The 12,468-nt window shown below is 38.7% G+C and overlaps 1 protein-coding gene across 3 annotated transcripts in view; it reads left to right on the top strand.

Annotated features, from left to right (window-relative positions):
• The window catches only part of CDK6 (cyclin dependent kinase 6), a 127,630-nt gene that overhangs the window by 58,453 nt on the left and 56,709 nt on the right, over positions 1–12,468 (top strand). The window lies entirely within an intron of this gene.

The raw sequence follows: 12,468 nt of genomic DNA, 5'->3' as shown, positions 1-12,468 counted from the left end.
CCCCATTTCCATGCTTGCTGGCCCTGCCCCCAGAATCAGCTGCTGTTAGCTTGGCACAGCATCTCTGAAGTGCATTGAAGAGTAACCGTGCCGCGTGCATGTTGTGTGTCATTTGATTTTGTTGCCTGCTCGTGAATTTTTTTGGTTCCATTTTCTATTCTGAGTATCAAAACTGCCATGGCAGTATCACTTACGCTAAAGACAGAAAAGGGAGAATGCTGAGAAAAGAAACTGAAAGGAGTCCACTTTGCATTTTACATTGTATTGTAGAAATTAGTCTGGCTGACGTTGATAAAAAGCAATCCGTTGTTATTATTAGTTGCCGTAAGAGTCTTCCCATCGTTGTGTGATGTAACTATGACATCCTGGGTTCCAGCTTCAGTGTGAACGAAGGCAGGAAGCAACAAAAAAAGATATCATCATCTTGCTAAACATAGAAAAGTACCCTCGTCACATAAAGCATATGTAAACTTGTGTTTTGGGGCTGGGTTTTTTTTCGTTGCCTGTATGTTGTAGCCTAATCCAAAGCTGAAAGAATCTCTCTGCGGAGGTCAGTGAGGATTGATCACATTGTAACTCAAAACAGAGCTTTGCAGAAAAGGAGAGAAAGGTTGTTCCAGAATTGCTGTAATTTTTCACTTCCCAGTTACCAGTCAGTGACAGCTTCAATGAGTATTTCTATTGATCCATAAAATCATTTAAGCTAAAATTGCAGACTGTTGTAAGGCTTCCCGCAGGGCATTTTTTAAAATTTCTGCATAAAATTAGGAAAAAATATCCACGGAACTCATCAGGAGTTTGTCCATTATCATGTAGCCTGCATAGGAAGGAAGGTCAAAAGACCCAGAGTGCATCTACTGAGGCAAAAACATAACATTGCCAGAATTGCTATGCAAAGGATGTATGTATGCTCAAGCATCTAGTACTTGCATGCTAGAATCATGTTTCAAAACCCATTAGCTATAACCCTTAGCACTGCTGTGAACAAGAGTTGTTCAGACTCAGACTAAGGGATTGTCCACTTTCAAGTTTGTACTGTGTTCACACAAGCATTCAATTGTCATTGCTAAAGAGTACTAAAATAATTGAATTATTCAATGACCAATGGCAAATAAAGTATATGGGCATAGGCATCAATAATGGCTTTCACACCTAGAACTTAGTGTATCCTTTTTCTTATTTTAAAAAAACAGCTACGATCATGGCTTTTTTGAGTTAAAAATTTATTGGTTTTAAAACACTTAGTGTTTAACACCTTCAAAATCACCTTTTGTCTGGGTGCGTGGAAACCTACAGGGGAGTGTTGCCTACAATGCGATGATGTGGTATGGTTTTAAATGTCAGTCTTCGTTGCTCCTTATAGGCTTAGTGCTGTGTTTAGAAACTTTTACTAAATGTGTATTAGCTGTGACACAGGCCATCAGTTTTCCTTTTCTGAACGTAACTTTTACCTTTGGCTAGCTGCTTTGGTGTGTGAATTCTTCCCTTTTTTCCTCCATTAAAACTCGATACAGGAAAGAAAACTTTGAAAGAAGAAATCTGTTTTTTAAACATAAAGATATTCTTGACTTTACCATTTCCAAAATAGTCTTAATTGCAGTTCTTCACCAGGGAGTAAGTAAACTTTAATTGACTTCAGCAGGACCAGCTTTGTTTTGAAGTGTTTGCAGAAAAAAATGTTGCATTATAAAAGACAGCATATATCTACACGAAGTCCTAGCTTGCAAGGATTTGCTTCAGAGTTATATTGAAAAGCGATAGTGCAGAGCCCAGTGATAAAAGGCACATTGCATGCGCTATCGTTGTGATCAATACAAGGGCTCTGCAGCATTTCCTTCAGAAGAGAAGCTTGCTGCAAGATAAACTACAAGAATCATCTTTTGAAGTATCAGATCATTCCCAAGATGCATCCTCATTCATTGCTGACAAAGAAACCCTTCAGATGGGACAAAAAGAGCCTGCCATGAAAGTAATCCAGTAAAAACCGATCCAATACAAGTACTCTGGGTGCTGCAAACGGCAACTTCAAAGCAGTCTCTCTCTGGTAGCCAGTTACTTCCACACTGCTAAAGAAACCTTCTGGCAGATCAGTCGTCCGGGCATATTGCTGTCATTTAAAGGAACCTCTTGATATCTCTGTCAATGAATGAATAAAAGATTCAAACTAATGTTACGCAGGCTTGTGGGGGGCAGGGTGGAGATCACTACTCCCAGCTGTGGTCAGGCTGAGAACTGATACAGGTTTGAAATAACAGCACTAGAAAGAACAAGGTCAGGCGGGGTTGTCTCAGAGGGTGGGTAATAGGGCACGCTTTTGGTTTTGTACAAAGTTACACGCTATTTCAAGTGTTGGTCTTGGCCCTTGGGGAAATTTTGAATAGGCTTTGTGATAACAGAGAAGCTCCATAGGACAGAGGAGGTGGATTGATGTGACTGTGTAATTTTAGAGTTTGATAGCAAAAGCTAATGAACTGTCACACTTTTTTTCTTGGTGCAGGAAAATGGGCGCATGGTTCTAACTTTCTCTGAGCAAAGGAGCAAGTGGCTTCTTACAAAATCTGTAGTTACATTATGAAAAAAAATAAGCCATTTATCTATTTTTGTTGACTTCGAACTGCCTTGAAGAAGGGAAATGAAGCTGAATCATGGTACATGAGAATGCTAAGTGAGATAAGTGCACGCAGTTGTGATCACAGCATCTAGGTGGAGCTGAGGCTGTCTAGCTTTTAAAACCTGACCTGCATCAGGATCTGAGAGAAACTGGCAAAATGTTCCTGTTTGTAACACGCTTACAATACTTTCTTTGAAAACATGTGTGCTTTACCTTAGATGGCAGCACTACTGATGCCTTTTTTTCCTGTGAAATGCCAACAAAATTGTTTTATGTCTTCCCCTTAAAAATAAAGCACAGTTGTTTTCAGATTTACTGAACACCAGAAGGGAAAACACATCACACTATCTGCTGATGTTCTTAAGTTGTTGAATACTAGACTCGGGTAAAAAATCCCGCAGTTACTGTCAGTGAATAATTTTAGATTACGCTAGCATTTTATTTGAGTGTTTCTTTAGGATAAAAACTTTCCATCCATTTCTGGCAATCACTTCAGCACAAATGGTTTACATGTCACATTGTGCAGGAACTTGGATTTCATTTTGTTGGTATAGTAGCAAGGGAGCATAAAATAATTTTCAGTAACTGGGCTTACTTTGTAAAAATAAAAATATAAATTAGTTACAGAAACAAAAACAACAACAAAAAAGATAGAAAAACTCTCTTCCAAAGAGGAAAAAGTGCTTTCCTGTTTTCTGCCCACTGTTGGCATTGTAATTTTCTAATAAATGCCACCTGTTAGCAAATAATGTGAATGTAAACTCTCATCTGAGCTAATATGATAGTTAAGAGCACACTCAAAGAACTTTCTTCTGCTTTGCCTTGTTTTTGTGTTGTTATTTTTTTCCTTTTATTTATGGCCACCTCTTCCTGATACTATGCTTCCCAAATTCCACATATTTATTTGTATGAAATACACCCTGCAGAGTCCATTATTATGTTGGGTGTGTTCCAGCATACCTGGAATCTGTGGCAGTACAGCTTTAACCTGAGATGCAGTGGGTATCCCTAAATGGGCCTGACTCGGCAATCTGTTTAAAGTGCTCAGTTAACATCAAACATAGGTGTAGATTGATGGAAATTAATCAAGCACTTGCCTCTGGTGAATCAAAATCAAAATCTGGCCTGGGTTAAAAAGTGCCCTGATGGAATCAGTACAATGACACTAGATTTTATCTCATCCATAATTTGATAAGAGCATAAATCTTCCTCCCTCTGACAGGTGGAAGTGACATGGTTTTGGTATGCACTGAGCCTTCACTGTTGTGAGGAAGCACATCACCTTAGATCTGAGCCACGATCTCCAGTTCTTTTTTCATGATGTATTTCTTCAGTCCACCCAAATGTCCCTTAAAAGGAAAATGAGTCACAGACAGACATCCAGAGGATCAAAATATGTCTTGTTGAACTTGTCAGTGATGCTGCTGAAAGGCTGTGGCTATTTAGGAATGCAGTATGATTAAATTGGTTGGCTTATTTAAGGAAAATCTGTCTCCCCTACTAACAGAGTTGTGCATAAAAAGTCCATGTATCTGGCTTTGTGAAGAAACAAGTGAATTTCTCTGATATTTTAACATCTGGATAGCTGAAGGAATCTTTATTGAATCCTCCCAAACACCCTATAGGAAAGTTATTTCCATCGCATAAAATGAGTCATTTATCTCTGGAGCCATCTTAAGAACAGAAATCATTATCATTGACAGTAAAGTCTGCAGCTGACTAAAAACATTTCAATATATATTTACATTGACTTCATTCAGATCAGGTGTTCACTAAGAGGGCTCAGATTTATATGAGAGTAACAATGAAAAAACAGATTGCTCAATGTCAGAATATTATCAAAAGGCAATACAGAAATACATGTGGACAAAGTTAGGAAACTAGAATAGAAGTTTCTTTTATTCATCTGCATTATGATCATATAAAATAATTTTCAGAACTGACTGTTAATTTTTGTTGCCCATTGTAAGAAGCTTTAAAGTTTTAAAGACTTGTCTGGAAGAGCAGTACTAGCTGCTCTTGTAGAGAGACAGAGGATTTATGGCAAGGTTGTTATTTTTAGAAGCACATCCTAGAGATAGTATTCTAAGGGAGACGTTTCACAGCGTTAAGTAGATGCAACATTTCTACTGCTGCTGAAAGGATGGTCCTGCTTTTGACCACATACTCCCATCACTTCCCTTGCGTCGGCATTGGTGGTCGCGCCCTTCCAGTCCGACTAAAAATGAGCTCCATAAAAAGTAGTTGTTCATTTTCAGGTGGATTAGCAGATGCAAATCACTGCACGGCCACATGAGTGAAAGCACTGACACACAGGAGAGGGTGAGCAGAAAGATGGGGTCGTCCACTCCGTAGACAACACAGATTTGTTGGAGTCAGTTATGAAACCACATCTGAAGTCTTCAGCTGAGGACTTGAATAACTAAACTAAGTCAAAGGCGGAAATGTTTTTCAAAACCTCACAACTCATGCTGACTTACACTGTTTTGAAGACGTTAGATGAACCAGTCACTGGTTCATTTAAGGCTCTGACTGTATCCAACTTTAACAAAAATGCTAAGGGTATCTGTATCGATGTCTGAAGTATTTTTTGTGCCCTCAGTGCCAAGGCCTGGGTTCAGGGCTCTGTGCTGTTCTTCCGCAGCTGATGCCACAACTCACCCTCAAGACCTGTGAGGAATGCAGGGAATGCAACCCTCTGCCCTGATTCAGACCCAGGTTTATCATGAACTGTAAAGAGCCTATCTTTTAATCTTTCAAAGAAAGTAAATGATTTCACAGTAAACAAGCAAATTGGCTCCACATGAGAATATTTTCTATGCCAGAAAACTCCTTTTCAGAGCTGCAAACATTATAATATACATCATGTGATACAGTTTGTCCACACTGAGCTGAGCATGTTTTGCAGCCCTGCAGCTGCACCAGTGCAACCTTGCAGAATAAATTTACCTTGTGCTGGTGGAAAAAGGGAAAAAAGGTACAAATCTGAGCACAGTTCGTATCAGAACTAAGGAAGTTTCTGCTGGGCTGGACCAAAGTTTGACTGTGTACACTGCCAAAGGATAATGTCCAACAGAAGATGTTTAGGAAGGAGAGTAACAACCATCTTTCAGAAATCAGAAATGTAGCAATTTCCAGTGCTGGAGACTGTATCTGGATCATTATCTATAATAATTACTGAAGTATCCATCCTTCAGAAATTAATCTACTTACTTTTTGAACCTTTTATACTTCGGGCTGCAGTTATCTTCTCCACTGTAAAAAAAGCTCTTTATTTTGTTTTAAATGTGACACCTGATAATTTTACTTAGGTTCCTCTTAATTCTGCTTTTGTGAGGCATTCCCTTTTCACCTCTGGCTGAAATTTGGTGGTATTTTGCAGCAGTACAGTTCCACTGGTGCAAGAAAAATTTACTCAGTGCGAATAGGCCTTCACATATTGATGTGAAGATAAAATGAAATGGTTTATTTTGTTTTCTTTTCTCTTTATTTTTCTTCTCTTTTACTTAAGAAGATACAGTAGATATTGTTAGTAATGGTACAGTATTGACTTATAGTTTTCATACAAATACCTGGTGAGTGGACTTTAGGATGTAGAAGAACTGAATCTGTAAGGAACAGGCTGTGCTTATTCTGCTAAATAAACGGGGGGGGGGGGAAGGTTGTAAAAAGGGGAGAGAAAGGCAGAAAATTACTACTGTGTGTTTTCTCTATACTATAAAAGAGCATCCTGCTATTGTGTGACCATACTTCTATCTTCTGTTTTCAGATATAAAAATATGTGGTGCATTTCCCCCACCCAGTGATTTACATCTTCTTTGTACTATTTTTCTGTTGATTTAAGCGGGTCTGTTTTTACATCTACTCCCAGAGATAATTGAGTGGGTTGGATTGTAAAAACAATTTGATTGTTTGACAAGGTCTCTCCCCGTGTATTTACAAAACTGTTCCCACATAATTTCAAACCATCCTGAAACGCTAAAATATCGCCTCAGGTTATGCTCTTATCAGAGCACACAGGGTAAGCAGGCATGGGCCTGTTTGGTACTTGAATGTGAGACAGCCAAAGGAAGAGGAGCAGAGAAAATAGCATGCTCTCCTTGGAGCTCGTGCTGTTCCAGAGTGAAGGCAGGTGTCTGTACGCTGCTGACGGAAATGCTCTTAGGGCTTAATATATAATAAAAATGAGTCGCTGACATGTTTTTGCAGTGGCAGGGAAGTATCCATAAATTTTCTCTGTGCACTGGCCAAAGTTCTGCTGTAGAATGTATTTCTAACTGAAAATTACCTTCTACAGGTACACCCAAGAAAATTTCTCTTAGCCTAACAATATTTAGTACTTGTTCAATGTTGCTGGCATGGAATTCTAGAGCTCAAAAGTAGAAGAGATGTGAAATCATCCAGTCCTTTTGTGAATCAGGCAGGATTGTTCTCTGTTATGTCATTTCTAATGTTTTGCCCATGTTAACTTTAAATGTGCCAAGAAATAGGGATTCCATCGCTTCCCATGGGAGCCTGTTCCAAAACCTCTATATAATCACTCTCAGAAAGTTTCCTTGATGTCCAGCCTTCAATTTCCCATTCTTAATTTAACTCCATTATATTCTTTGTTATTGTATGCTGAATGGTAGCAGATGGCCAAGGCCCTGTAGTCAGCTCCCTGCATTAGAGAAATCAGTTACATATTGCTGTATATATTCATCCCTGCAAAGCATGAAAAGATAATTCATTTGATAAACAGTGGAAGTATAATAGTCCTAGATTATCCAGATTTCAGTAAATTATAGGGCACCAATGAATTAAACCAGATTTCTCTAGACTTCCCATCGTCTAGAATTAAGTGGATAAATCCAGAGGAAAATACGTTATGATAAAAGAATCATTGAGCTACAAGGTGAATTCCTCAGTTCTGGGGATCTTACAAATAGCTTGGTAACAAGCTGCAGAGTTCACAGGCAGGCGATGAACCACTGTTTAGATGCATGAAAAGGGCAAATGCAAATTTAGACTGTTATGTGGAGAATATTTTATTAGGAATAAGAAAATACTGATGTCACGACACAAATCAGTTGATCAGACCTCATCTAGAGTACTGTGAGATGTTCAGTTTCTCTGTGGCTGAGAGATGATTTTGGGCAGGGACAGGCACGGGGAAGGACAGATTTCTGTCTAACAATCAGGGAAGGGGGGACACTATTTTCTGTGAGACAAGAAGAACCTGACTTAATTTAACAAAACGAATGATGAGAGTAGATACAATTGATATCTAAAAACATCAAGAAGGAGACAGAGAGGGAGAACATGAGTTAAAAAAATAATGGTGGCATATAGAACTAGTTAGTTTAAAGTGGGCTTAAACGACTTTAGACAGGAAGTTAGAAAACAAGTAGTGAGATTCTGAAGCAGCCTCCTGTAGGATCAGCACAGGCAAGAAATATAACTGATTTTGAGAGAGAGCTTCATGAATGCCTGTGGTACAGTTGGCAAATACTGATGACTGAGACAGTCCATTCCAGTTCCATATCTCTGTATTTGCCCCTTCAAGATTTCATGTGCATTATGTAGTCAATATCAAAGAGATGCACTTTACGAGTTCCACCCTGAATGGAAACAGCTTTCAGCAGGTCAGATGGATTGTCATAAATGTCAGAGCAAAATCATTTTCCAAAGAAGTAAATGGTGAGCTACTTGGCTTTATTAAGATGAGATGCAGCCAATAGTGGAGATGGTCTCATAAACCAAAGGAAGCTACAGTTAAAATAAAGGCATGAGAGTGCAGAGAATTGAAATGAGATATAAAACAGAGAGACACTCAACTAAAGAAGTGAAAAGACACCTTGGAAGTTTCCCAAATAGGGATGAAAGATGATCTGAAGGCAAAAATGGAATCATTGTTGGGACAGCAAGTTGAAAAAGTCCAGATAGAGTGGGAAGTCTGGTTGCAATGTTCCCCATCTGGAAATGGGATGAACCTGGCAAGTCACATCAATGAACGACAACCAACCTGACCGCTGAAAACCTGATCAGAAGGCTCCCATGAAACAGAGGATGCCAGAAAATCTTGGATAAACTTGGAACTGGCTAACAGAAATAATCTGCAACAAGGGCTTGAACTGAAAAATCAGCACATGAAAGTAAGCAGAAACATAGGCTACTGTGGAAGTGAAGTGCACACCTGGATGTAAAAATGAACCTGTCAGGAGACTGTTTATCTTTTTTTTACTTAGTGTGCATCCTGCAGACTTACATTTTCCCAGCTCAAATAATAGAAGTGCCTACCAAAAATCCCAGGGAAGCTGACTTCAGCATTGTACTCTATGTGAATGGTGAGGAAAAGGAACAGAAAGGAGCACTTCTGGTAGCTTTTCTAGGTAGCCCAGCTCTGATGGTGCTTCAGAATTTATACTCAGCCTCAGCTGTTCAAGGCCATGATATATATGTCAAGGACAGCCATCAGTCCGAGTGGATACTACTAAGAATTAGAGAGAAGAGAGGGACACTTGTATTCTTACAACACGCAGACACCACAGAGCCTGACAAGACATATTAGCAGTGACTGGGTTTTGCAATAAAGGTATAGCAAAGAAGCCAAAGGCACGCAGGGGATCTGTAAGATTTGCCAGGGAAATTGAATATTTTCTTATGGAAAGATGATACAGCTACCACAGGATCTGCTTCTCTGAAACTCTAGGAGAACAGTTCTATGTCTAAAAGACAATGGAAAAGGAGATTCTGATCTGATAAATTGCATTTGTAGGTAAGTAGAAAAATGCTATATTTGGTTTATAAAACAAGAAAAATCTACATCAATGCCAAGATTAAGAAATAATTCAGTTAAATGTAAGTGTCATGAAAGATAACTGCAGAATGCTTTTCAAAAATACAAAGCCAGCCCGGATATATTGGTATATACCAAAACCTCCCAATATAGTTCAGTAAATTCCTCCAGACTGAAAGTCAGACCTTTAAGGTACAAGCAGTAGCTTAAGTTTTTGTTTAGGTCAGATCGATGAGTAGCAGTAGTCGAAATTAGTCTAATAAAATGCATAACTGGCTCTATGAAATGTGCAGAAAGGTAATAAATTAGTTACTGAATGAGACATGCTAAAAATCTTAAGCAGGAGATATGAAAATAAAATTTCAAATTGTTCTGAAATGCACACAGAAGTTGTCCATTGCAAAACTGGGAAAACTGAATTTGAAAATGGAGTCTGTAGAATTAAAGTGCAAATCGGAACGGCTAAAGTAGTGGATAAACTAATGATTGCTGTGGATTTTGCTATCTCTGTAATGAGTGCAAGGCAAAGTTGTTCTGCAGATACAGTCTATGAAAATACCCTTTAAACTTGTGATCAAAATGGAAGAACTGATTTGTGGGCAATTGGTTTGCAGTCAGCAAGTTGTTCTGCTCTCCAGGGCAACTATCATAATGACATAGGAATCTTTTAGTAGCTTTCCAGTAAAGAAGAAAAAAAAAAAGGGGGGGGGGGGGACGACTGCATACTATTTGAAGACTCAGTACATTTTTGTTTTTAAAGTTCAGATTGATTTGAAACAGGATCAGAGTTTTGATCATTTGCTGAGCCTGAGTGACAAAGAGCAGATGACAAAAAGGAAAAAAAACCCAACCAACTAGCATTACAAAACATGACCAATGAATCTAGTGAGCACAGATACAGGAGAAATCTCTGATGCAAAAAAGGAGGGAAAGCAATCACCTGCAAGTTCATGCTGATTGTGTTCTGAGGTCATGTTGTAGATTTAAGAGAAGAATAACAGGAGTAGGGACTTTCTGCTTAGGAAGCAGGAGATATTTTTTTGATTTAACAAAGATATAAGTTATACCATGAGGGCCCTAGGCAAGATTGTAACCATGGAAACCTGCCATGTGAACAGCTCGCTCATTGTTGACCAGCAGGAAAGAAGAAATAAGTTTTGAAGAAATATATGGAGGCAGAGATGTGCCTTCAGCTAGTTCTTGGACTTTACTCTTAGCTATAGTTCAGAAGAAAAATTACAGCGCCATATTTTGTATGGCTATTACCATTCAAAATTAATACCTTTAACTTAAAAGAGTTATTGTTTATTACAATGAATATATAATTCCCTTAAGTCCCCCTTAAGGGGAAGTACACTAACTATCCAAAAAACTTTGGAGGCAATTCAGAACAAGACGTCTTTGTCTGGGACAAGTTGAGTAGCTAGTGGAAAAGGCAGTCCACAGTATTTATTTCTTCTATTCTGCACAGATTCATCTGCTGTACTTAAGGTAAATTAGCTGGTTTTGGAAGAAATATTTTTAACAGCCTTATTTCTAGCACAAATGATCTGGAAATACATATATTCTGTTCTGTAGAACCGGAGAAAGAATGCCTAGTGGATGGTGAGTTCATTCCAAAAGAGGTCTTTTACCTTGCGCACAAAATCTATGAATGGAAGAGTTTCCACTAAAGCCAAGAAACTTGCAGCTGTACAGAACTGTCAACTCCACAGCCAGCCACCTGTACGGAGCATTGTGTTCCTATTACAGAAAGTTTATTTATTCATTTACCAACATTGCAAAATTATTTCGGGTGAAAAGCTGTATAAGTGAAAATAAGAGCAAGACTTTTTAATTTTAAGTGTTGGAAATGGTTCTTACGAGTTCTTCTCCCTTCACCTATCTGTTTTCAAAACCTTTTCAAAACCATTTTTGGTTCACGCTGGGCACAAATTCCAGAGTTTACAGTTCCATGGCAATATTGACATGGAAACACTACAGACTTAGATCATGATCTCACTAGTATGGAAAGAACTTATGCCACACAAGAAAAAACAAGAATTTAGAAATGCTTAAATCTCCAAAATATCTTCACTGTCATTCGTATGAAAGAAAGTTTGAGGATAGGACAGATTGAGTGCCTTGGTAAAGTTCTGATCGCAAGTGCGGCCCTAAGTGGAACCATGAGGAATATGTTGGCAAAGAAAGATGCATCCTCAAAAGATTTTTATTTTCTCCTTTCATGTAGTTTACAGAAGGACAAATGTTCATGGTTTATCCACTAGGACAACTGGAATTATCTCCTGTTCAGTTAAAAGCTTCCCAAATGAGAGCATCATGGTATGTGAGTTGAAAAGTTGATTGGCAGGTGGAATTTAGTATCATCTTTGGATAACACAATGGTCGCAGATGGTAGTAGTCTGGAAGTTAAAGACGAGATACGGAATCAACTAGGAAAGAAGGAGTGGGGAGAAACAGCAGGTGATAACTACAGGTATCAGTGAAAGAAAGATTCAGATCTACTTGTTAAACTGTTGCACAGTCTGGGGTTGGGAAATCGCTGCTCAAACTAAAGGAAGAATTTTACTCAGTGGAGGGCACGAAGAAAACAGAAAACAAGTGCAGGATATGCCATGGTTATACGGCAAAGAAGTTTCTTCCTAAGAGAAAAATAGATCCAGCTCGCTACAGCACCTACACTGAGAGTAGCGGTGAAGCACATGGCTGCAGATGCATTTGGACCTCAGCATGGACAGAAGCCCATCAGTCAACATTAACTGTTAGCAGTAGGCCATCTTTTGACATGGCTGAGGATACACAAAGTAGGAAACCAAGAAGCTTGACGGTACCAGACATTGTAATGAATTAATTCTTCACTGGGTGCAGGATCCCAGGCAAATTGCACACAAACATAAGGGAAAAAGTCTGTCAGGAATCTGCAATTTTGAAACTTTACAGTCAAAGCTGGAGTTCAGCTGTGTACCTTTGTAGAACAGCACAAAAGGGACTGGAATCAGCATATAATATTCATTCTGATAGCATACAGAAGTCATTAAAGCTATAGTGTGCCTCAGCATTCATTATGTCTAAGTATGAG

This window comes from Chroicocephalus ridibundus, chromosome 2 (assembly GCF_963924245.1).
Source record: "Chroicocephalus ridibundus chromosome 2, bChrRid1.1, whole genome shotgun sequence".
Taxonomy (NCBI): domain Eukaryota; kingdom Metazoa; phylum Chordata; class Aves; order Charadriiformes; family Laridae; genus Chroicocephalus; species Chroicocephalus ridibundus.
Note: the sequence above shows the minus strand (reverse complement) of the source record. Positions and strands in the feature narration are given on the sequence as shown.